This window comes from Kogia breviceps, chromosome 4 (assembly GCF_026419965.1).
Source record: "Kogia breviceps isolate mKogBre1 chromosome 4, mKogBre1 haplotype 1, whole genome shotgun sequence".
NCBI lineage: Eukaryota > Metazoa > Chordata > Mammalia > Artiodactyla > Physeteridae > Kogia > Kogia breviceps.
Window position 1 is genome coordinate 180,075,806 of NC_081313.1, and position 22,430 is coordinate 180,098,235.

Genomic DNA, 22,430 nt, shown 5'->3' on the forward strand with positions numbered 1-22,430 from the left:
ATGTATTTATTTATTCATTTTATTTATTTATTTAGGCTCCACCAGGTCTTAGTTGCAGCACGCAGGCTTCTTAGCTGCAGCATGCGGACTCTTAGTTGCAGTATGCAGATTTCTTTAGTTAGGGCATGCGTGCAGGATCTAGTTCCCCACCATGGATTGAACCTGGGCCCCCTAGCCGATTGAGTTTTAAGTGTTCCATCTGTCTTTCTAAAAACCCAGAAGACTGGGGTTGATTGGCACAATGGAACTCTTGCATAATCAGCCAAATCTTACAAATTTAACAATTTGTCCAATAAAATGAGTTCCTCTATCATGATGCAGTCCTGAGGGGATTCCACAAATGGGAATCACTCTTTCTAAAATCAGTTTCCCAGGACGTCCCTGGTGGTCCAGTGGGTAAGACCCCACTCTCCCAATGCAGGGGGCCCGGGTTTGATCCCTGTTCGGGGAACTAGATCCTACATGCATGCCACAACTAAGAGTTCACATGCTGCAACTAAAGATCCCACGTGCCTCAACTAAAGATCCTGTGTGCCACAACTGAAGATCCTGCATGCTGCAACTAAGATCCAGCACAGCCAAAATAAATAAATAAAAATAATAAATAAATAAATATTAAAATCAATTTCCCCACTGATTGTGCTGTGGCACATCTACAGGGGAATGCCTCAACCCAGTGTGAAAACGTACAAATCATAACAAGAACATATTGGTAACCATGGGAAGGAGGCATTTGTATAAAACCAATCTGGCATACTTCAAAAGGACCTGCGGGTAATGGAAAATGTCCTTGAGAACAATGGATTGGCTTCCATTGGTTATATTTGGGACAAGGACTGTATCCTGAATAGACCTTCGGAGCTACAGTAAAAGAAGGCTTCCAAAAGTATTGTTTACCCCATAACACCATCTTATGTGAGTTCCAATGGGTTAACTCATGAGTATACTGTAAAATAGGATATTGAGCTCCAAACGGAAGGATAAGCTTCCCTTTTGGGCCTATCCACAGCTCTGTGTTGGAGTTGAATCTTCCTGCATTCTGTGTCCAGGTGTCTTTTTCTTTCTCTGGTACCATTCTCTGAAACTTGAACAATATGTCAGTAAGGTTACTGGGAGGCTGAAAGGGAAAGGCAGTGGTTAGCTGGTCCTTGTTGGTTTGTAAAGCTTCTGCTTGGGAGTGTTATCCACTAGAGAATTTCCTTTTGCTTCTGCAGTGTCAGCCTTAGAATGACCTGATGCCTTAACAATGGCAAGTGCCCTTGGTAGCAGAATTGCATCTAGGGACTTCCCTGGTGGTGCAGTGGTTAAGAATCCGCCTGCCAATGCAGGCGACACAGGTTCAAGCCCCGGTCTGGGAAGATCCGACATGCCGCGGAACAACTAAGCCAGTGCGCCACAACTACAGAGCCTGCGCTCTAGAGCCCAAAAGCCACAACTACTGAGCCCACATGCCACAACTACTGAAGCCTGCGCACCTACAGCCCATGCTCTGCAACAAGAGAAGCCTGCCCACCGTGACGAAGAGTAGCCCCCACTCGCCGCAACTAGAGAAAGCCCATGGGCTGCAACAAAGACGCAATGCAGCCAGAATAAATAAATTAAAAACAAAAAAACTGCCTCTAGTAACTCCACTACTTATTTCTCATTTTTTAAAATTTAAGTATAGTTGATTTTCAATGTTGTATTACTTTCTACTGTCCAGCAAAGTGATTCAGTTATGCATATGTATATACATTCTATTTTATACATATATTCTTTTCCAATATGGTTTATCACAGGATATTGAATATGGCTCCCTGTGCTATACAGTAGGCCCTTGTTGTCTATCCATTCTATATCTAATAGTTTGCATCTGCTAACCCCAAATTCCCAACCCATCCCTCCTCCACCACCCCCTCTGCCTTGGCATCCACAAGTCTATTCTCTATGTCTGTGAGTTTGTTTCTGTTTTGTAGATAGGTTCACTTGGGTGGGTCTGTTTCCCACTTCTGATACACTGTCCTGAAGATGTTAGTAAGTCCTCTTTGGAACTTCCCTAGCTATCCAGTGGTTAAGACTCTGTACTTCCAATACAGGGAATGCAGGTTCAATCCCTGTTTGGGAAACTAAGATCCCACATGCAGCGAGGCCCTCCCCCCACAAAAAATAAAGGCCTCTTTGTTTCCAAAGCATACCAAAATCATATGTCACTCCAAAAGCATACTAGCCGTGTAAATATTGACAAATTTTCCTTTTTCCAACCAACAGACTCTTATTAGTACTATTAATTCAGTCTGTTGGGCAGAACAGATATAAGGCAAGGGACCATTTTCAAAGACAGACACTGGAGAAACAATGGCATAGCCAGCCTGGTACCTTCCATGAGGTCCTTGTACATATGAACCATCAACGAGTAATATAAAATCAGAATTATGCATTGAGCTTTCTCAAAGGTCAATCCTAGGAGATAAAAGAGTGTCAGTTAATAAAAATAGAGTTGCCATATAAGTCAGCAATCCCACTTGTGGGCATATATCTAGACAAAACTATAATTCAAAAAGATACACACATCCCTATGTTCATAGCAGCACTATTTACAAAAAAGCCAAGGCATGGAAACAACCTAAATGTCTATCGACAGATGACTAGATAAAGAAGATGTGGTATATACATACAATGGAATATTACTCAGCCATTAAAAAAGAATGAAATAATGCAATTTGCAGCAATATGGATGGCCCTAAAGATTATCATACTAAGTGAAATAAGCCAGACAGAGAAAGACAAATACCATATGATTATCACTTATATGTGGAATCTAAAATACAACACAGGGAATTCCCTGGCGCTCCAGTGGTTAGGATTCCATGCTCTCACTGCCGAGGGCCTGGGTTCAATTCCTGGTCAGGGAACTAAGATCCCACAAGCCTCGTGGTGCAGCCAAAAATAAAAAAATAAAATAAAGTAAAATACAACACAAATGAACTTATCTACAAACAGAAACAGACTCACAGACATAGAGAACAGACTTGTGGTTGCCAAGCGAAGGGGGTGGAGGTGAGAAGAAGTAGGAGTTTGGGGTTAGCAGAAGCAAACTATTATATATAGGATGCATAAACAAGATCCTACTGTCGAGCACGGGAACTACATTCAATATCCTGTGAGAAACAATGGAAGAAAATATGAAGAAGAGTGTATATAGACTTATAACCGAATCACTTTGCTGTACAGCAGAAATTAACAACTCTACTTCAATAAAATAATAATAATAAAATAGAGTAGCCAATTCACCATCTATGCCTTCTAAAAAGGCAGAGTTAAGTATAGGATCATTCTGGTGGTTAGAGAATGAGTCAGGTGTCACGCCTGAATATTGTTTCGAAGTTTTCTTGAAGCCCTCATGGTAATCGCGATTGATTCCTCTGGTCTTTGTCTACATTGCTGAACCTTTGGCCAGTCTAAGGCTTTGGGGAGAAGCCCTGGGATAAGTCTGAGTAATTTACCAGCTAACTGCCTGCATTCAGCTCCAGTCTGCGGGCTACGGATATGGAAATTCTCTAAGGGCGTCTTTCAGCCTGCTTTCTCTATCCACTCCTGTGCTCTACTTTCAGAAACTAACAGCAATATTAATTGATACAGATCTGCAAAGCTGGGCTCATAGGTTCGGATGGTTAACTCAAACTCCTTAGCAAATCCCAGTGGATCTTGACTAGGTTTGGGAAATTCCTTAGCTAAAGCTCTAAGTTTCGCTCTGGTCCAAGCGTGTGCACCCAAGCACCAAGGACAGTTCACCTCTCCCTGTAACAGTTTTCTCCATAAAGGGAGCTATGATTGCTTCCGATTTTCTGTCTTCCTTTGCTGGGAAAGGGGAAGCAGCAGGAGGCAAGGTTGATGGGAGGGAGGGCAAGAGAGAGAGAGAGAGGGAGGGGGAGAGAGAGAGAGAGGGAGGGAGGGAGGGAGGGAGGGAGAAAGAGAGAGAGAGAGAGAGCACGAGCCTCAGGATCAGGCATTTCAGATAAAAGAGAGAGAGACAGAGTTAAGGCTAGTGGCTTTTTAAATTCCAATATACACCTCAGCTATCTGGGGCCAGTCTCCTGGGCTTTCTCATCCTGAGTCTCCACAGGATGCATCATTGGAGGGTGGGGGGTGGCTGCAGAGGCTGACAGCTTGCGGGGGGGGGGGGGGGGGGGGGGGACGGGACACATCCTGTCTCCACCTTGAGTTCCCTCGGGGCTCACCTTCGGGGGTGGCTGTCATGTGATGGCTGCAACATCCTTTGTTTACTGATAGGGCAGGCAGCATTTTTATTTTATTTATTTTATTTTTTATTTTGGCTGCCCCGCAGGGCTTTGGGATCTTAGGTCCCCGAACAGGGATTGAACCCAAGCCCCCCAGCAGTGAAAGCACCTAGTCCTAACCACTGGACCACCAGGGAATTCCTGGCAAGTAGCATTTTTAATTCACAAAGAGTTGAAAACAAGATTTCCTGCCAACCCAGAAAACCTCTCACAAATGTAGAAAAGAAAGAAAACAGATACAGAGTCATAGGTGTAGAAAACAAACTATGGTTACCAGCGGGGAAACGGGGGGAGGGATAAATTGGGAGATTGGGATTGACGTACACACACTATTATATATAAAACAGATAACTAATAAGGACCTACTGTAGAGCACAGGGAACTCTGCTCAATACTCTGTAATGACCTATATGGAAAAAGAATCTAAAAAAGAGTGGATATATGTATAACTTATTCACTTTGCTGTACAGCAGAAACTAACACAGCATTGTGAATCAACTCTACTCCAATAAAAATTTTTTAAAAAAAAACTTTTATTATTAACAGCACTAAGCCAAAATGTGAGGCACATCGCAGGCAATCTGCTAAGAGGTTGCAAAAACAGAAAAACATTTCGTCCCCTTTTGGAGCCAAATGGATGCAACTCATGGATACCTGTTCTCAAGATAAGCCATAACCAGTCCTCAGGTGAGAGACCCGGACAGCATCGGTCACGCTTAGTTCAAATTCACTCCTTCTGGTAGTTGGGTGACCATCTGTGTTCGTTAACTGACTTTATTCAAAGGCAAAACCCACTTTTACCTTTAGAACAGGAGGGAGTTTTGCACAGAGGGGCACGGGCTCCCCTGACAACTGCATTTCAGGGAAAAGGCTCTCAAGTCCTCCCGAAAGACTCCTGGGTGGTAAAGCTGGCAAGAGCCTTATTTAGTTTTTAAAAAGGTTTATTTACATTTCAAAGGACAGAGAAAGAATTTATCCCACCACACATTCTCTAAAGAAAATGCTCTACTAGGGCTTCCCTGGTGGCGCAGCGGTTGAGAATCCGCCTGCCTGCCGATGCAGGAGACACGGGTTCGTGCCCCGGTCCGGGAAGATCCCACATGCCGCGGAGCAACTAAGCCCGTGAGCCATGGCCGCTGAGCCTGCGCGTCCGGAGCCTGTGCTCCGCAACGGGAGAGGCCACAACAGTGAGAGGCCCGCGTATCGCAAAAAAAATAAAAAAAAAAAAAAATAAATAAAAAAAATAAAGAAAATGCTCTACCAAAAGGAGGAGGGATAAATCTCTTTCCTTATTTTCAACAGGGAGAGTTAGGGCTCTTGTTCTCAATTTGATTTGCCCTTACATCTGTAAAAACAAAAAAAAAAAACCCAAAAAACCCAAAACAAACAAAAAAAACAATGGTTAAGTTTCAAGGGACCGGAATGAAAGATTTTAGAAGCTCTTCCAAACCAAGATTGGAATCAAAACTGGGAGGGGGTGACCTAATATGGTGAAGAAAATATTGGAAAACTGGATATTGTTTCATGCTTAAAATCACCTTTGAAATATTATGGAGAAGTACGATATGTGGCACTCAGAAAAGAATGCACTAAATGTTGTACGTGTTCAGATTGTGAATGAAGACTGCTGCCTGCCGTATCAGCAGACAAAGGGTGCTGTGGCCATAAAGCCATCAGCCACTACCAGCCCTACCCCGCCGCCCCCGAGCCCCAACAGTGAGCCAGGAGGGAACTCAGGATGGAGACAAAGGGGCTGCTGCCCGCCAAGTCCTCGGTCACTGCAGCCACTCCCCAAAACGGTGCACCCTGGGGGCGGTGGCGAGGCGGGGGGGTAGTGGGGGGGGCTCAGGATGAAAAAGAACAAGATACTGGTCCTAGACAGCCACGGTGCACAGCAAAGAAAGGAATGATTTCAATGAGCCCAGACTCTTGCATCTTCACAAACCCAGAAAAGTGCTAAATTCATTAACTTGAGATGTCTGGATTTCTTTTTTTTTTTCCTTCATTTATTTTTTTGTATTTTGGCCACACCGACTGGCATATGGGATGCTTCCCGGACCAGGGAGCGGACCCAGGCCTTTGCAGTGAAAGGTCCAAATCCTAACCACTAGGCTACCAGGGAACTCCCTGGTTTTCTTTAATTAACAGTAATCTTTTTGCTGTTCCAACTACCTGGGTTTTGTTGCAAAACTTCTCTGTACCCTGGTTCCTCCCTTACCTCTTTGGAGCGGTCCCTCGGAACGATCTGAGAAGCTGTCTCCTGGGCTTGAGTCCTCAGAACATCTGCCAAATAAAACATACTTCTCAACATTTAGGTTGTACATTTTTTTTCGGTCACCAAGCTTAAGGAATAAATAAGAAACGGGCACCGTAGACTGGGCACCCACACTTATGAACAGACTGAGGCAGCTCCTGGTCTTTTGAGGGTGCCCCACTCTGACTGCTACTCACCCAGCCCACAGCGGTCACCACCACCCTGAATTTTGTGGTAACTCTTCATAACTTGTATCATCTATTATTTATTACTAAGCAGGGGTGGGGTCTAATTCTGCCGTCTTTGAATTTTCAGAAACTATTCCTGGAATTACCCTGAAAAGCCTTTCCTGTGGTGTGTATGTGTCTATGTGTTCTTACCAGGCTCTGTTCAACCGAGTGTGTGCAGTTTCTTTTCTTTTTTAAAAAATTAATTAATTAGTTAATTAATTTTATTTTTGGCTGCATTGGGTCATCGTTACTGTGCCCGGGCTTTCTCTAGCTGCGGCGAGCGGGGGCTACTCTTCCTTGTGGTACGCGGGCTTCTCATTGCAGTGGCTTCTCTTGTTGCGGAGCACGGGCCGTAGATGCATGGGCTTTGGTAGTTGTGGCGTGCGGGCTCAGTAGTTGTGGCACGTGGGCTCAGTAGTTGTGGTGCACGGGCTTCGATAGTTGTGGCGCCCGGGCTTAGCTGCTCCGCGGCACGTGGGATCTTCCTGGACCAGGGCTCGAACGCGTGTCCGCTGCATTGGCAGGCGGTGTCTCAACCACTGTGCCAGCAGGGAAGTCCCTGTGTACAGTTTCTTAAGCTCACCTAGTGTTTCCCTCAGAGAAAACTGCACCCAAACAAATGTGAAATTCATGTTATGCTCAATTCACTCCCATATATGGAAGTCATCTTGTAACCCATCTGTGCTCAAAACGCAGGTGTTCAGGCAGCCCTGACAGTGCCTGTCCTGGACTAAGAATGTTGCCTGCCCCATCAGTAAACAAAGGATGTTGGGGCTGGCCAACCAGCAGGCCCTGCAGCCACCCTCAGCTATGCACCCTGGGGCGATTCAGGGTGGAGAAAAGCAGGATACTGGCCCTAGATGGTCAAGGTGCATAGGAATGGAATGATTTCAATCAGCCCAGACTAAAACAGAATAGAGGGACTTCCCTGGTGGTCCAGTGGGTAAGATTCTGCGCTCCCAAGGCAGGGGGCCTGGGTTCAATCCCTGGTCGGGGAACTAGATCCCGCGTGCCGCAACTAGGAGTTCACATGCCGCAGTGAAGACCCGGCACAGCCAAAATTAAAACACACACATGCACACGCACACACACACACAAAACAAGTACAGTATTGCAAAACTAGCATAGCGTATTAAAACAAAAAAGAATAAAATAACAGGGACCTACTCTACACCACAGGAACTATACTAAATATCTTGTAATAACCTATAATGGAAAAGAATCTGAAAAAGAATAGAGATATATATATGTATAACTGTATCACTTTGCTGTACACCTGAAACTAATACAACACTGTAAATCAGCTATACTTAAATTAATAAAGTTCAAAAATAAAAATAAGCCCAGACTCTGCATCTTCCCTTACCTAGAAAAGCGCTAAATTCACTAACTTAAAAGACGTTTGGTTTCCTTTAATTAGCTGTTCTGACTTCCTGGGGGTTTTTTTGTTTTGCAAAAATTCATATGGGACTTCCCTGGTGGTCCAGTGGTTAAGACTCCTCCGCCCTCCCAATGCACAGGCCCAGCGTTCCATCCCTGGTCGGGGAACTAGATCCCACATGTATGCCACAATTAACAGTCTGCCTGCCACAACTAAGGAGCCCGTCTTCTGCAACTAAGACCCAGCACAACCAGATAAATAAACTACATAAATTTTTTTTTTTTTGCGGTACGCGGGTCTCTCACTGCTGTGGCCTCTCCCGTTGCGGAGCACAGGCTTCCGACGCGCAGGCTCAGCGGCCATGGCTCACGGGCCCAGCCGCTGCGCGGCATGTGGGATCCTCCCGGACCGGGGCACGAACCCGTGTCCCCTGCATCGGCAGGCGGACTCTCAACCACTGCACCACCAGGGAAGCCCTAAAATTTTTTTAAAAAAACAGCTCATATATATTCTGGTCCCTCCCTTATCTCTTTGGAGCAGTCCCTCAGACCTATCTGAAAGGCAAAATTCTCAACTTTTAGGTTGTGCATTCCTTCTCAATTGACAGTGCATATTTACTATTTACATCTAAGTCAAAATTGAAGGCAATGTTCACATCCCTAAATACTTCCAATTAGTTTGCCCCAACAAACTAATACATCTAGTAATCAAGACAGTGTCGTATTGCCATAAAGATCGTTGAATTGGGCTTCCCTGACAGCGCAGTGGTTGGAAATCTGCCTGCCAATACAGGGAACACGGGTTCGAGCCCTGGTCCAGGAAGATCCCACATGTGCGTAACAACTAAGCCCATGCGCCACAACTACTGAGCCTGTGCTCTAGAGCCTGCAAGCCACAACTACTGAGCCTGCGTCCCACAACTACTGAAGCTCGCGCACCTAGAGCCCGTGCTCTGCAACGAGAAGCCACTGAAATGGGAAGACCACACACTGCAACAAGGAGTAGCCCCTGCTCGCCACAACTAGAGAAAGCCCAAATACAGCAATGAAGACCAATGCAGCCAAAAATAAATTTATTAAAGGCAATTTTTAAAAAGAGAGTTGAATTGATGGATGAAATGGAGTTTAAAAATCCAGTGGTAGGGGCTTCCCTGGTGGCGCAGTGGTTGAGAATCCGCCTGCGGATGCAGGAGACACGGGTTCGTGCCCCGGTCCGGGAGGATCCCACATGCCGCGGAGCGACTAGGCCCGTGAGCCATGGCCGCGGAGCCTGTGCGTCCGGAGCCTGTGCTCCGCAACGGGAGAGGCCCGCATACCGCAAAAAAAATAAATAAAAAAAAAAAAAAAAAAAAAAAATCCAGTGGTAGACCCTACATATATGTTCAATTAATTTTGCCAAAAGGCAATACAAGGTAGAAATTGTTCTGCAACACCTGGAAATCCATATAAAAATAAACTCTAATCCCAATTTCACACTATAAACAAAAATTATTTTGAGATGAATTATAGATCAAAATGTAAGTGCTAAAGTACAAAGCTTTTTATTTATTGACGTATAGTTGATTTACAATGTTGTGATAGTTTCCAGTGTACAGCAGTGATTCAGTTATATATGTATCTATCTATCTATACATGTATATATTCTTTTTCAGATTCTTTTCCATTATAGAGTATCACAAGATATTAAATATAGTTCCCTGTGCTATACAGTAGGACTTTTTTATTTTATATATAGTAGTATCTGTTAATCCTAAACTCCTAATTAATCTCTCTCCACCTTCCCCTCTGATAACCATGTTTGTTTTCTATGTCTGTGAGTCTGTTTCTGTTTTGTAAATAAGTTAATTTCTGGCTTACTTAGTATGATCATCTCTAGGCCCATCCATGTTGCTGCAAATGGCATTATTTCATTCTTTTTTATGGCTGAGTAGTATTCCAGTGTGTGTGTGTGTGTGTGTGTGTGTGTGTGTGTGTGTGTGCGCCACATCTTTATCCATTCATCTGTTGATGGACACGTAGGTTGCTTCCAGGTCTTGGCTACTGTAAATGGTGCTGCTATAATGTAAATAGTGCCACTATGAACATAGGGGTACATGTATATTTTTGTTTTAGTAGATCTTTACCAGAGAGTAATTGCTTCACAATACTGTGTTAGTTTCTGTTGCACAACAAAGCAAATTAGCCATATGCATACACATGTCCCCATATCCCCTCCCTCTTGAGCCTCCCTGCCATCCTCCCTATCCCACCCCTCTAGATCATCGCAAAGCACAAAGCCGATATCCCTGTGCTACGCTGCTGCTTCCCACTAGCTATCTATTTTACATTCAGTAGTGTATGTATGTCAATGCTAGTCTCACTTCACCCCAGCTTTGCCCTCCCACCCCATGTCCTCCAGTCCATTCTCTACGTCTACCTCTTTATTCCTGCCATGCCACTAGGTACTTCAGTACCAATTTTTTTTTCCTAGATTCCACATATATGCATTAGCATAAGATATTTGTTTTTCTCTTTCTGACTTACTTCACTCTGTATGACAGACTCTAGGTCCATCCACCTCACTACAAATGACTAAATTTCATTTCTTTTTATGGCTGAGTAATATTCCATTGTATGTATGTGCCACATCTTCTTTATCCATGCATCTGTTGATGGACATTTAGGTTGGTTCCATGTCCTGGCTATTGTAAATAGTGCTGCAATGAACATTGTGGTACATGTCTCTTTCTGAATTATGGTTTTCTCAGGGTATATACCCAGTAGTGGGATTGCTGGGTCACATGGTAGTTCTATTTTTAGTTTTTTAAGGAACCTCCATACTGTTCTCCATAGTGGCTGTACCAATTTTCATTCCCACCAACAGTGCAAGAGGGTTCCCTTCTCACCACACCCTTTCCAGCATTTACTATTTCGAGATTTTTGGATAATGGCCATTCTGACCCATGTGAGGTGATACCTCATCATAGTTCTGATTTGCATTTCTCTAGTAATAAGTGATGTTGAGCATCTTTTCATGTGCCTCTTGGCCATCTGTATGTCTTCCTTGGTGAAATGTCTATTTAGGTCTTCCACCCATTTTTTAACTGGATTATTTGTTTTTTTGATATTGAGCTCCATGAGCTGTTTGTATATTTTGGAAATTAATCCTTTGTTGTTTCATTTGCAAATATTTTCTCCCATTCTGAGGGTTGTCTTGTCTTGTTTATGGTTTCCTTTGCTGTGCAAAAGGTTTTAAGTCCCATTTGTTTATTTTTATTTCCATTACTCTAGGAGGTGAGTCAAAAAAGATATTGCTGTGGTTTATGTCAAAGAGCGTTTTTCCTATATATTCCTCTAAGAGTTTTATAGTGTTTGGTCTTACATTTAAGTCTTTAATTCATTTGGAGTTTATTTTTGTGTATGGTGTTAGGTAGTGTTCTAATTTCATTCTTTTACATGTAACTGTCCAGTTTCCCCAGCACCACTTATTGAAGAGGCTATCTTTTCTCCATTGTATGTTCTTGACTCCTTTGTCATAAATTAGGTGCCCATATGAGCGTGGGTTTATCTCTGGCAGTCTATCCTGTACCATTGATCTATATTTCTGTTTTTGTGCCAGCACCATACTGTCTTAATTACTGTAGCTTTGTGGTATAGTTTGAAGTTAAGGAGCCTGATTCCTCCAACTCCGTTTTTCTTTCTCAAGATTGCTTTGGCTATTCAGGGTCTTTTGTGTTTCCATATGAATTGTAAGATTTTTGTTCTAATTCTGTGAAGAATGCCATTGGTAGTTTGATAGGGATTGCATTGAACCTGTAGATTGCTTTGGGTACTATAGTCATTTTCACAATATTGATCCTTCCAATCCAAGAACATGGTATATTTCTCCATTTGTTTATGTCATCTTTCATTTCGTTCATTAGTATATTATAGTTTTCTGAGTATGAGTCTTTCACCTCCTTAGGCAGGTTTATTCCTAGGTATTTTATTCTTTTCCTTGCGATGGTAAATGGGAGTGTTTCCTTAATTTCTCTTTCTGATTTTTCATTGTTGGTGTATAGGAATGCCAGAGGTTTCTGTGCATTAATTTTGTATCCTGCAACCTTACCAAATTCATTGATTAGTTCTAGTAGTTTTCTGGTGGCATCGTTTTTTTTTTAACATCTTTATTGGAGTTCTGGTGGCATCTTTATGATTTTCTATGTACACTACCATGTCATCAGCAAACAGTGACAGTTTTACTTCTTCTTTTCCAATTTGTATTCCTTTTATTTCTTTTTCTTCTCTGATTGCTGTGGCTAGGACTTCCAAAACTGTGTTGAATAAGAGTGGCGAGAGTGGACATCCTTGTCTTGTTCCTGATCTTAGTGGAAATGCTTTCAGTCTCTCACCATTGAGTATGATGCTTGCTGTGGGTTTATCATATATGGCCTTTATTATGTTGAGGTAGGTTCCCTCTATGCCCATTTTCTGGAGTTTTTATCATAAATGGGTGTTGAATTTTGTCAAAAGCTTTTTCTGCATCTATTGAGATGATCATATGGTTTTTCTCCTTCAGTTTGTTGATATGGTGTATCACATTGATTGATTTGCGTATATTGAAGAATCCTTGCATTCCTGGAATAAACCCCAGTTGATCATGGTGTATGATCCTTTTGATGTGCTGTTGGATTCTGTTTGCTAGTATTTTGTTCAGCATTTTTGCATCTATGTTCATCAGTGATACTGGTCTATAATTTTCTTTTTTTGTGGTATCTTTTTTTGGTTTTGGTATCAGGGTGATGGTGGCTTCGTAGAATGAATTTGTCAGTGTTTCTCCCTCTGCAAGTTTTTGGAAGAGTTTGAGAAGGATCGGTGTTAGCTCCTCTCTAAATGTTTGATAGAATTTGCCTGTGAAGCCATCTGGTCCTGGACTTTTGTTTGTTGGAAGATTTGTAGTTACGGTTTCAATTTCATTACTTGTGATAGGTCTGTTTATATTTTCTATTTCTTCCTGGTTCAGTCTTGGAAAATTGTACCTTTCCAAGAATTTGTCCATTTCTTCCTGGTTGTCCATTTTACTGGTATATAGTTGTTTGTAACAGTCTCTTATAATCCTTTGTATTTTTGCAGGGTCAGTTGTGATTTCTTCTTTTTCATTTCTGATTTTATTGATTTGCATCCTCTCCCTTTTTTTCTTGATGAGTCTAGCTAAGGATTTATAAATTTTGTTTTTCTCAAAGAACCAGCTTTTAGTTTTATTGATCTTTGCTATTGTTTTCTTCATTTCTATTTCATTTATTTCTGCTCTGATCTTTATGATTGCTTTCCTTCTACTGACTTTGGATTTTCTTTGTTCTTCTTTCTCTAGTTGTTTTAAGTGTAGGGTTAGATTGTTTGAGATTTTTCTTGTTTCCTGAGGTGAGACTGAATTGCTGTAAACTTCCCTCTTAGAACTTCTTTTGCTGCATCCCATAGGTTTTGGGTCATCAAGTCTTCACTGTCATTTGTTTCTATGTATTTTTTTTATTTTTTTCTTTGATTTCTTCAGTGATCTCTTGGTTATTTAGTAGCACAATGTTTAGCCTCCATGTATTTGTGATTTTTACAGTATTTTTTCCTGTAACTGATTTCCAATCTCATAGTGTTGTGGTCAGAAAAGATGCTTGATATTATTTCAATTTTCTTAAATTTTCCAAGGCTTGATTTATGACCCAAGATGTTCTGTGTGCCCTTGAGAAGAAAGTGTATTCTGCCATTTTGGGGTGGAATGTTCTATAAATATCAATTAGACCTATCTGGTCTATTGTGTCATTTAAAGCTTGTGTTTCCCTCTTTATTTTCTGTTTGGATTATCTGTCCATTGGTGTAAGTGGGGTGTTAAAGTCCCCTACTATTAATGTGTTACTGTCGATTTCTCCTTTCATGGTTGTTAGCATTTGCCTTATGTATTGAGGAGCTCCTATATTGGGTGCATAAACATTTATAGTTCTTATATCTTCTTGGATTGATCCTTTGATAATTATGTAGTGTCCCTTCTTATCTCTTGTTAACAGTCTTTATTTTAAAGTCTACTTTATCTGATAAGAGTATTGCTACTCTAGCTTTCTTTTGATTTCCATTTGCATGGAATATCTTTTTCCATCCCTTCACTTTCAGTCTGTATGTGTCCCTAGGTCTGAAGTGGGTCTCTTGTAGAGAGCATATATATAGGTCTTGTTTTGTATCCATTCAGCCACTCTGTGTTTTTTGTTTGGGGCATTTAATCCATTTACATTCAAGATTATTATTGATATGTATGTCTCTATTACCATTTTCTTAATTGTTTGGGGTTTGTTTAATTTATTTATTTAATTTATGTATATTTGCCTGCACTGGGTCTTCTTTGCTGTGCACGGGCTTTCTCTAGTTGCAGCAACTTCTTTGTGTGGTGCATGGGCTTCTCATTGTGGTGGCTTCTCTTGTTGCAGAGCACGGGCTCTAGGCATGCGGACTTCAGTCGTTGTTGCACACAGGCACAGTAGTTATGGCACACGGGCTTAGCTGCTCCATGGCACATGGGATCTTCCCGGACCAGGGCTCAAACCTGTGTCCCCTGCATTGGCAGGCAGATTCTTAACCACTATGCCACCAGGGAAATCCCTTTGGGTATGTTTTTGTGGGTCTTTTTCTTCTCTTGTGTTTCCTGCTTAGAGAAGTTTCTTTAGCATTTCTTGTAAAGCTGACTTGGTGGTGCTGAATTCTCTTAGCTTTTGCTTGTCTGAAAAGCTTTTGATTTCTCCATCGAATTTGAATGAGATCCTTGCTGGTAATCTTGGTTGTAGGTTTTTCTCTTTCATCACTTTAAGTATATCCTGCCACTCCCTTCTGGCCTGCAGAGTTTCTGCTGAAAAATCAGTTGACAACGTTATGGGGATTCCTTTGTATGTTATTTTTTGTTTTTCCCTCACTGCTTTTGATACGTTTTCTTTGAATTTAATTTTTGTTAGTTTGATTAATATGTGCCTTGATGTGTTTTTCCTAGGGTTTATCCTGTATGGGACTCTGTGCTTCCTGGACTTGCGTGACTATTTCCTTTCCCATGTTAAGGAATGTATATATACATCCTTTTTCCTATTCTTTTCTATTATGGTTTATCACAGGACATTGTTACTGCTGTACATTGAAAACAGTTCCCTGTGCTGTATAGTAAGACCTGATGTTTATCCATTCTATGTATTATAGTCTACATCTGCTAATCCCAAACTCCTAGTCCAGCCCTTCCCCATCCCCTCTCCCCGTTGGTGACCACAGGTCTGTTCTCTATGTCTGCAAGTCTGTTTCTGGTTCGTAGGTAAGTACATCTGTGTCCTGTTTTAGATTCAATATATGAGTGACATCATTGGGTATGTGTCTTTCTCTTTCAGACTTACTTCACTTAGTATGAGAATCTCTAGGTCCATCCATGTTGCTGCAAATGGCATTATTTCATTCTTTTTTATGGTCGAGTAGTATTCCATTGTATATGTGTACCACATTTTTATCTGTTCATCTGTCAATGGAAGATGCAGTAATAATACAGAGACCTCTCATGTGCATTTTCCCCAGCTTCTCCCAGCGGTAACATCTTATGTAACTGCAGTGTGGTGTCAAAACCAGGAGATTGGCTTTGGTTCAATACAAAGGCCTTATTCAGATTTTGCCAGTTTCACATGCACACATTTGTGTGTGTGTGTGTGTGTGTGTGTGTGTTTACATGTGTGTGGAGTCCTGTGCCATTTTATCATGTGTGTAGGTTCTTGCACCTGTCACCAAAATCAGGTCACACTGCTGTTTTTTGTTTGTTTGTTTTATTTTATTTTATTTTATTTTATTCGGTTGCATTGGGTCTTTGTTGCTGCACTTGGGCTTTCTCTAGTTGCAGTGAGTGGGGGCTACTTTTTGTTGTGCTGAGTGGGCTTCTCATTGCAGTGGTTTCTCTTGTTGTGGAGCTTGGGCTTTAGGCGTGCGGGCTTTAGTAGTTGTGGCACGTGGGCTCAGTAGTTGTGACTCGTGGGCTCTAGAGCGCAGGCTCAGTAGTTGTGGCACACAGGCTTAGCTACTCTGTGGCATGTGGGATCTTCCCAGACCAGGGCTCGAACCCGTGTCCCCTGCACTGGCAGGTGGATTCTTAACCACTGTGCCACCAGGGAAATCCCCACACTGCTGTTTGTCACTACATAGATTCCTCTTTAAAAAAAAAAAAAATTATTTATTTATCTATTTTGGCTGAGCCAGGTCTTTATTGCGGCACGTGGGATCTTCGTTGCAACATGTGTACTCTTAGCTGCAGCATGTGGACTTCTTCATCGTGGCATGTGAACTCTTAGTTGCAGCATGCATGTGGGATCTAGTTCTCCGACCAGGGATCAAACCCGGGCCCCCTGCATTGGGAGCCTGGTGTCTTACCCACTGGACCACCAGGGAAGTCCCTATAGATCCCTCTTGAAGCCATTGTTTTAAGGATGCTTGCAATCCCTGATGCGTCCAATATGTTGTTACTTTAACATAAACTCTCCATGTGGGTTCGTTACAATTGTGTATTTTCTAATTGTTGGTTTAATAGTTTTATGTAAGTTCATTAGATCAAGCTGTGAGAAAACCTGAAAAACAACTGTGGAAACTAATTTTTAACTGCTGGAACTTACTCTTACTCAGAGAGTTGTGCCTAAATCTCCCATTTTGACTGTGAATTTTGCAGTTTCTCCTTTAATTCTGTCTTTTTTTTTTTCTTACAGTATTTTGAGGTCAAGTTATTAGGTGCATACAGGTTTAGAAATTTTATAGAGCTCCCCTGACCCTTATCTGCAATTCCAAAATCCACAAGTCTTTGAATGGGTAATTTTGGCAACTCATTTTGTAGTAATGTAAGATCATTTTTGCATTAATTTTTGGGAAAATCTGACCTCAACTTCTGTACAGCACTTTGTAGTGTTATTTATCCCACTTAGGATGACTCTTTCTACACTTCACTGTAGAACTATTAATATGTCTTCTGTGGGCTGAAGGCTCTGAGCACTGGGCATCCTTGCAGGGCCTCCCCCTGGTGGGTTCTCACGCGCTTCCGGAAGGATGACAGACTTCCCAAGTTTCTTGCGAGCACTTGTGCCACGTCACATCTGGGCTCCTCCTGGAGGCTCTTCCGCCCCATAGGGCCTTCCCCAGCACGAGCCTGGCAGTGATCACAGACGCAGAGCCTCTGGTTCTGGGCGAGTGTAAGCGAGTGTGAGAGGAGCCTGGGTCCTGAGTGTGTGTGACGCGAGGAGGGTAAACGCATTGCCAGAGATTCCATCACACTTGTGGCTCTCCTGAGACAGATTACAGGAAGTGGGTTTTGGATCCCTGTTTAATTCTGAATTCTCCTTCAAACACTCACTCCAACTGAGGAACGTCTGTGGAAATGTTTACTTCTGGGAATGTTCCAGAAAAAAACCTTTTAAGTTAGGTTTAGGGTGGGGCCAGCAAACTCTGGCCTGCTGGCCAAATCCAACCCCATGTAAATAAAGGGTTACTGGGAGGGAAAAAGAGGGTTATTCGAACACAGACACGTTCCTTCCTTTATTGCCTGAACGGCAGAGGCCAGGTGTTGTCATAGAAAACCCACGGACCTCAAAACCAAAAACATTTGCCAACTGGCTTTAGGCAGAAAAAGTTTGCATTAGTTTTCTCCTGATTCATATTTTTCAAAGACTTTCCCCAGAGATACAATTTTGTCTTGAATAAAAGTCATTTGCCTCACATTTCTCTCCTGATCCCAACTGACTTTACCAAGGGCAAAGGAACAGGATCTATCCCTCCTGAATCTTACCATTTTTACGCCCTCAAATGTCTTTTCTCCAAAAATATCCTGTTTAGAAGTTGACTCCTTGGTTGTAAGCTGAGTCCTCCAGTCTACAATAAAATGGACAAAAAAAATTACTAAGGTCTTAGAAAAAGAGAGTGATACTGGACAATAAAAAGAAAAAAACAATTAAAAATGGACAAAGGATTTTAATACACATTTCTCCAAATAAGACATATAAATGGCCAATAAGCAGAGGAAAAGATGCTCAACATCACTACTCAATGTAAATCAAAACGACAATGAGATACCACTTCACACATATTAAGATCAACAAGACTCATACAGGGACTTCCCTGGTGGCTCAGTGGTTAAGAATCTGCCTGCCAATCCAGGGGACACAGGTTTGATCCCTGGTCCAGGAAGATCCCACATGCCGCAGAGGGGCTGGGCCCGTGTGCCAAAACTACTGAGCCTGTGCTCTAGAGCCCACGAGCCGCAATTACTGAAGCCCGTGCGCCTAGAGCCTGTGCTCGGCAACAACAGAAGCCACCTCAATAAGAGGCCCGCACACTGCAACGAAGAGTAGCCCCTGCTCGCTGCAACCAGAGAAAGCCCACACGCAGCAACAAAGACCCAACGCAGCCAAAACTAAATAAATAAATAAATGTATTTTAAAAAAAAGAAGACTCATACAGGGGACTTCCCTGGTGACCCAGTGGTTAAGACTCCATGCTTCCACTGCAGGGGGTGCGGATTTCATCCCATGCTGCACAGCATGGCCGAAAACAAAAACTCATACAAAAGAGTGTTGGCGAAGATGTGGAGAAAGTGGACCTCATGCACTGCTTGTGGGACTGTTAAACTGTGCAGCCACTGTGGAAAAGTTTGACAGTTCCCCAAGAAGTTAAACATGGAGTTACAAGAGAAATGAAAACAGATGTCCCCACAAAAACTTATACCCAAATGTTCACAGCAGCATGATTCACAACAGCCAAAAAGTAGAAACAACCCAAATGTCCATCAATTAATGAACGGATAAACACTATGTGTGCATCCATACAATGGAATATTACTCAGCCATGAAAAGGAGAGAAGCACTGACACTCGCTACAACATGGATGGACCCTGAAAACACGATGCTCAGTGAGAGAAGCCAGACACAAAAGGACACACAGAGTGTGATTCCATTGATGTAAAACATCCAGAACAGACTTCCCTAGTGGCACAGTGGTTAAGATTCCACCTGCCAACACAGGGGACACGGTTTTGATTCCTGGTCCGGGAAGATCCCACATGCCGCAGAGCAACTAAGCCCATGCACCACAACTACTGAGCCCACACGCCGCAACTACTGAGCCTGCGCGCCTAGAGCCTGTGCGCCACAAGGGAAGCCACTGCAATGAGCAGCCCGTGCACCACAACGAAGAGTAGCCCCTGCTCGCCACAACTAGGGAAAGCCCATGCGCAGCAACGAAGACCCAATGCAACCAAAAATAATAATAATAAAATAAAATAAAAATAATTTTTAAAAAAAACCCAATCCAGAACAGGCAAATCTACAGAGGGTGCATCTGTGGTTGTCAGGGGCTGGGGAAGGAGGGTGGGGACTGACTACTAATGGGCAGGGGCTCTTGTTTTGGGAGTGATGAGAATGTTCTGGAACTAGACAGTGGTGATGGCTGCACAACCCTGTGAATATACTATAAACAAGTGAATTGGACAGTTTAAAATGGTGACTTTTATGGTATGTGAATTATATCTCAATTTTAAAATGTTAGAAAGAAAGAAATGGCTGGACAAAGGTGAGTAAAAACAGGCAAACCCCACAGAGATATCTTAAAACATGGGCCCCAAAATGTGAAGGGAAATGTGGGGAAGCAGCATCCACCACTGAGTAGAGAACAGGGCTGGTGTTCACCTCCAAGGGGTCTGCTGATGCTGGCAACAAAGGGTAGAAATGACAAATACTTTTTTTTTTTTTTTTTTTTTTTTAGTTTTATTTTGTTTGGTTTTTTTTGTTGGTTTTTTTTTTTTGCGGTATGCGGGCCTCTCACTGCTGTGGCCTCTCCCGCCGCGGAGCACAGGCTCTGGACACGCAGGCCCAGCGGCCATGGCTCACGGGCCCAGCCGCTCCGCGGCACGTGGGATCTTCCCGGACCGGAGCACGAACCCCTGTCCCCCGCATCGGCGGGCGGACTCTCAACCACTGCGCCACCAGGGAAGCCCTTTTTTTAGTTTTTTTAATTTAGTTTTTTCTCTAGGTACCCTGGAGAATTTTTCCATCCAGAGTCCCTGACTCTTCTTGGTCCCACTGGGAGAGCCTGGGAGGTCTGTGGGGCTTCCTGATTGCACAAGAAGATGTGGGATGGATGGTGTAGGACGCAGCCCCGAACTACAAATCCTTCCCTCAGACTGGAGCCGATACTGCCATCTCTAGGGCTCCGAGGATTGGCAAATCTGACCCTAGACCTGCCAATGGGGACCCAAACTTCTGTGGACACAGGTGATGGTTTTCACGGGACCAAATACCCCAGCCGCCCTCACCCTGCACACCAAGAGGATCAGGAAACAGGAGGTCGAGTCACTGCTGGGGAAACGTGGCCGCCTGGGGAGGGCTCTTCACTGAGGGCAGGTCCCGGTGCTGTTGCCATGGCTCCCGAATCCAGGGAACACTCCAGCAAGAGCAGAAGCCAAATAAACACACCTTGCCTTAAGGTGAGAATCTGCCTGTTCTCACCCAGGTGAGCCTGCCCCTGGACATGCGGACATGTCTGGCGACCTCTGGGATTGTTACCACTGGGGGGCTCCCGGAATCAAGGGGGCGGGGCCAGGGATGCCACTCCGAACCGCACAGCGCCCAGGACAGCCCCCATGTCAGCAGTGCCGGGGAGCCCTGGCCCAGGGAACATGGAGGAGTGGACAGTGTTACCAAACAAGGCCAGGTCTCCAGCATCATTTCTCCGTGGACATTCCTTTAGGAAGGATTCGGCAATACCCACCACTCGGGGTGAAGTCCACAGCCACATCCTCAAACACTCCTGAGTCCTACGCCACCCCACATGCCTACGGGGCTGGCTGAGGAGGGGAACCAGCACACGCAGCATTGTTCTGAGCCCGCTCTCCAACCTGGCCGGCACTGTGGGTACCTGACGGTGATCACCTACCAGCTGGAGGTTCCAGAATCGCTCTGATGCAGGTCTGGAGGCTGAATGTGGCTCTCTGCTGTCAGACCAGCTCGTCCCACCTCACCCAGACCTGTCCCAGGTCCACGCAGGCCCAGGCCCACTGAGGGCACGGAGGGAACACCCAGGGAACAAGTCAACATCCCCCCACGGGGACTGAGAGTTCTTGGGACATTGGGGCCTCACAGCTCCTTCTATGTCCCCACAGGACCTCAGGACATGCAGCAACTAGTCGGCTAAAAAGAGGTGTGAGAGAGACCCCGTGTGTCAGGGCAGCCCCTCCAGGCCCTAAGAGGTCTGGGGACTTGAGGGAAACTGGAACCCGGCCTTGGCTGGCTGCTGACTCCAGACTGGGAAGGAGAGGCGCCCACCCTTGAGAAAATGGGAAGTCCTAGAACTTCCCTGGAGGTCCAGTGGTTAAGACTGCACCTTCCAGTGCAAGGGGTGTGGGTTCGATACCTGGTTGGGGAGCTAAGATCCCACATGCCTTGCAGCCAAAAAACCAAAACATAAAAACAGAAGCAACAGTGCAACAAATTCAATAAAGACTTTAAAAGTGGTCCACGTGAAAAAGACCTTTTATTTTTTTTTTTTTTTTAATTTTTTTGTGTGGTACGCAGGCCTCTCACTGTTGTGGCCTCTCCCTTTGCGGAGCACAGGCTCCGGACGCGCAGGCTCAGCGGCCATGGCTCACGGACCCAGCCGCTCCGCGGCACGTGGGATCTTCCCAGACCGGGGCACGAACCCGTGTCCCCTGCATCGGCAGGCGGATTCTCAACCACTGCGCCACCAGGGAAGCCCGAAAAAGACCTTTTAAAGAAAGAAAATGGAAAGTCCTTCTGAAGGAGGAGGGATTTTCTACTCATTCACTTACAACCAACTGATCAGAAGGCCAGCAAACATCCCGTCTTCTACTGGGTTCCCCTCATGGAGAGGACAAGATCCTGAGCAAGCAGGGATGGAGGGAGTTAGGTAGACAGAGGCCAGGTGACCTCACGCATCCCCAAGTCCTCCGGGCCACCACACTCCTACCCCCAGAGACCTGTGGCCTCATCACATCCAGGGCCCACCCGCACAGCCCACAGGAGTGACAATATCCCCAGTGTGCACAGGAGGAGACCAGCTCAGAGAGATCAGCTGTTTAAGGGGGCAAATGAACTTTCAAGTGGGGTTCTGGAGTTGCACTCTCAGAAAATGCCCTGCCCAACTCAGACCTCAGTCAGCTGGGCGCCTGGCCCTCCATCTGGCCAGACTCTGGCAGGACCATGCAACATCCCCACCGAGGGAAGGTACCCACACCAAAACCAGGGACTCACCTCACTCGGGGTGCCAGTCAGCAGCTGCCGT

The 22,430-nt window shown here is 44.2% G+C and overlaps 1 pseudogene; it reads right to left on the reverse strand.

The window, feature by feature from the left end:
- LOC131754457 (zinc finger protein 77-like) overlaps window positions 1–22,430 on the reverse strand; it is a 60,486-nt pseudogene that overhangs the window by 22,997 nt on the left and 15,059 nt on the right.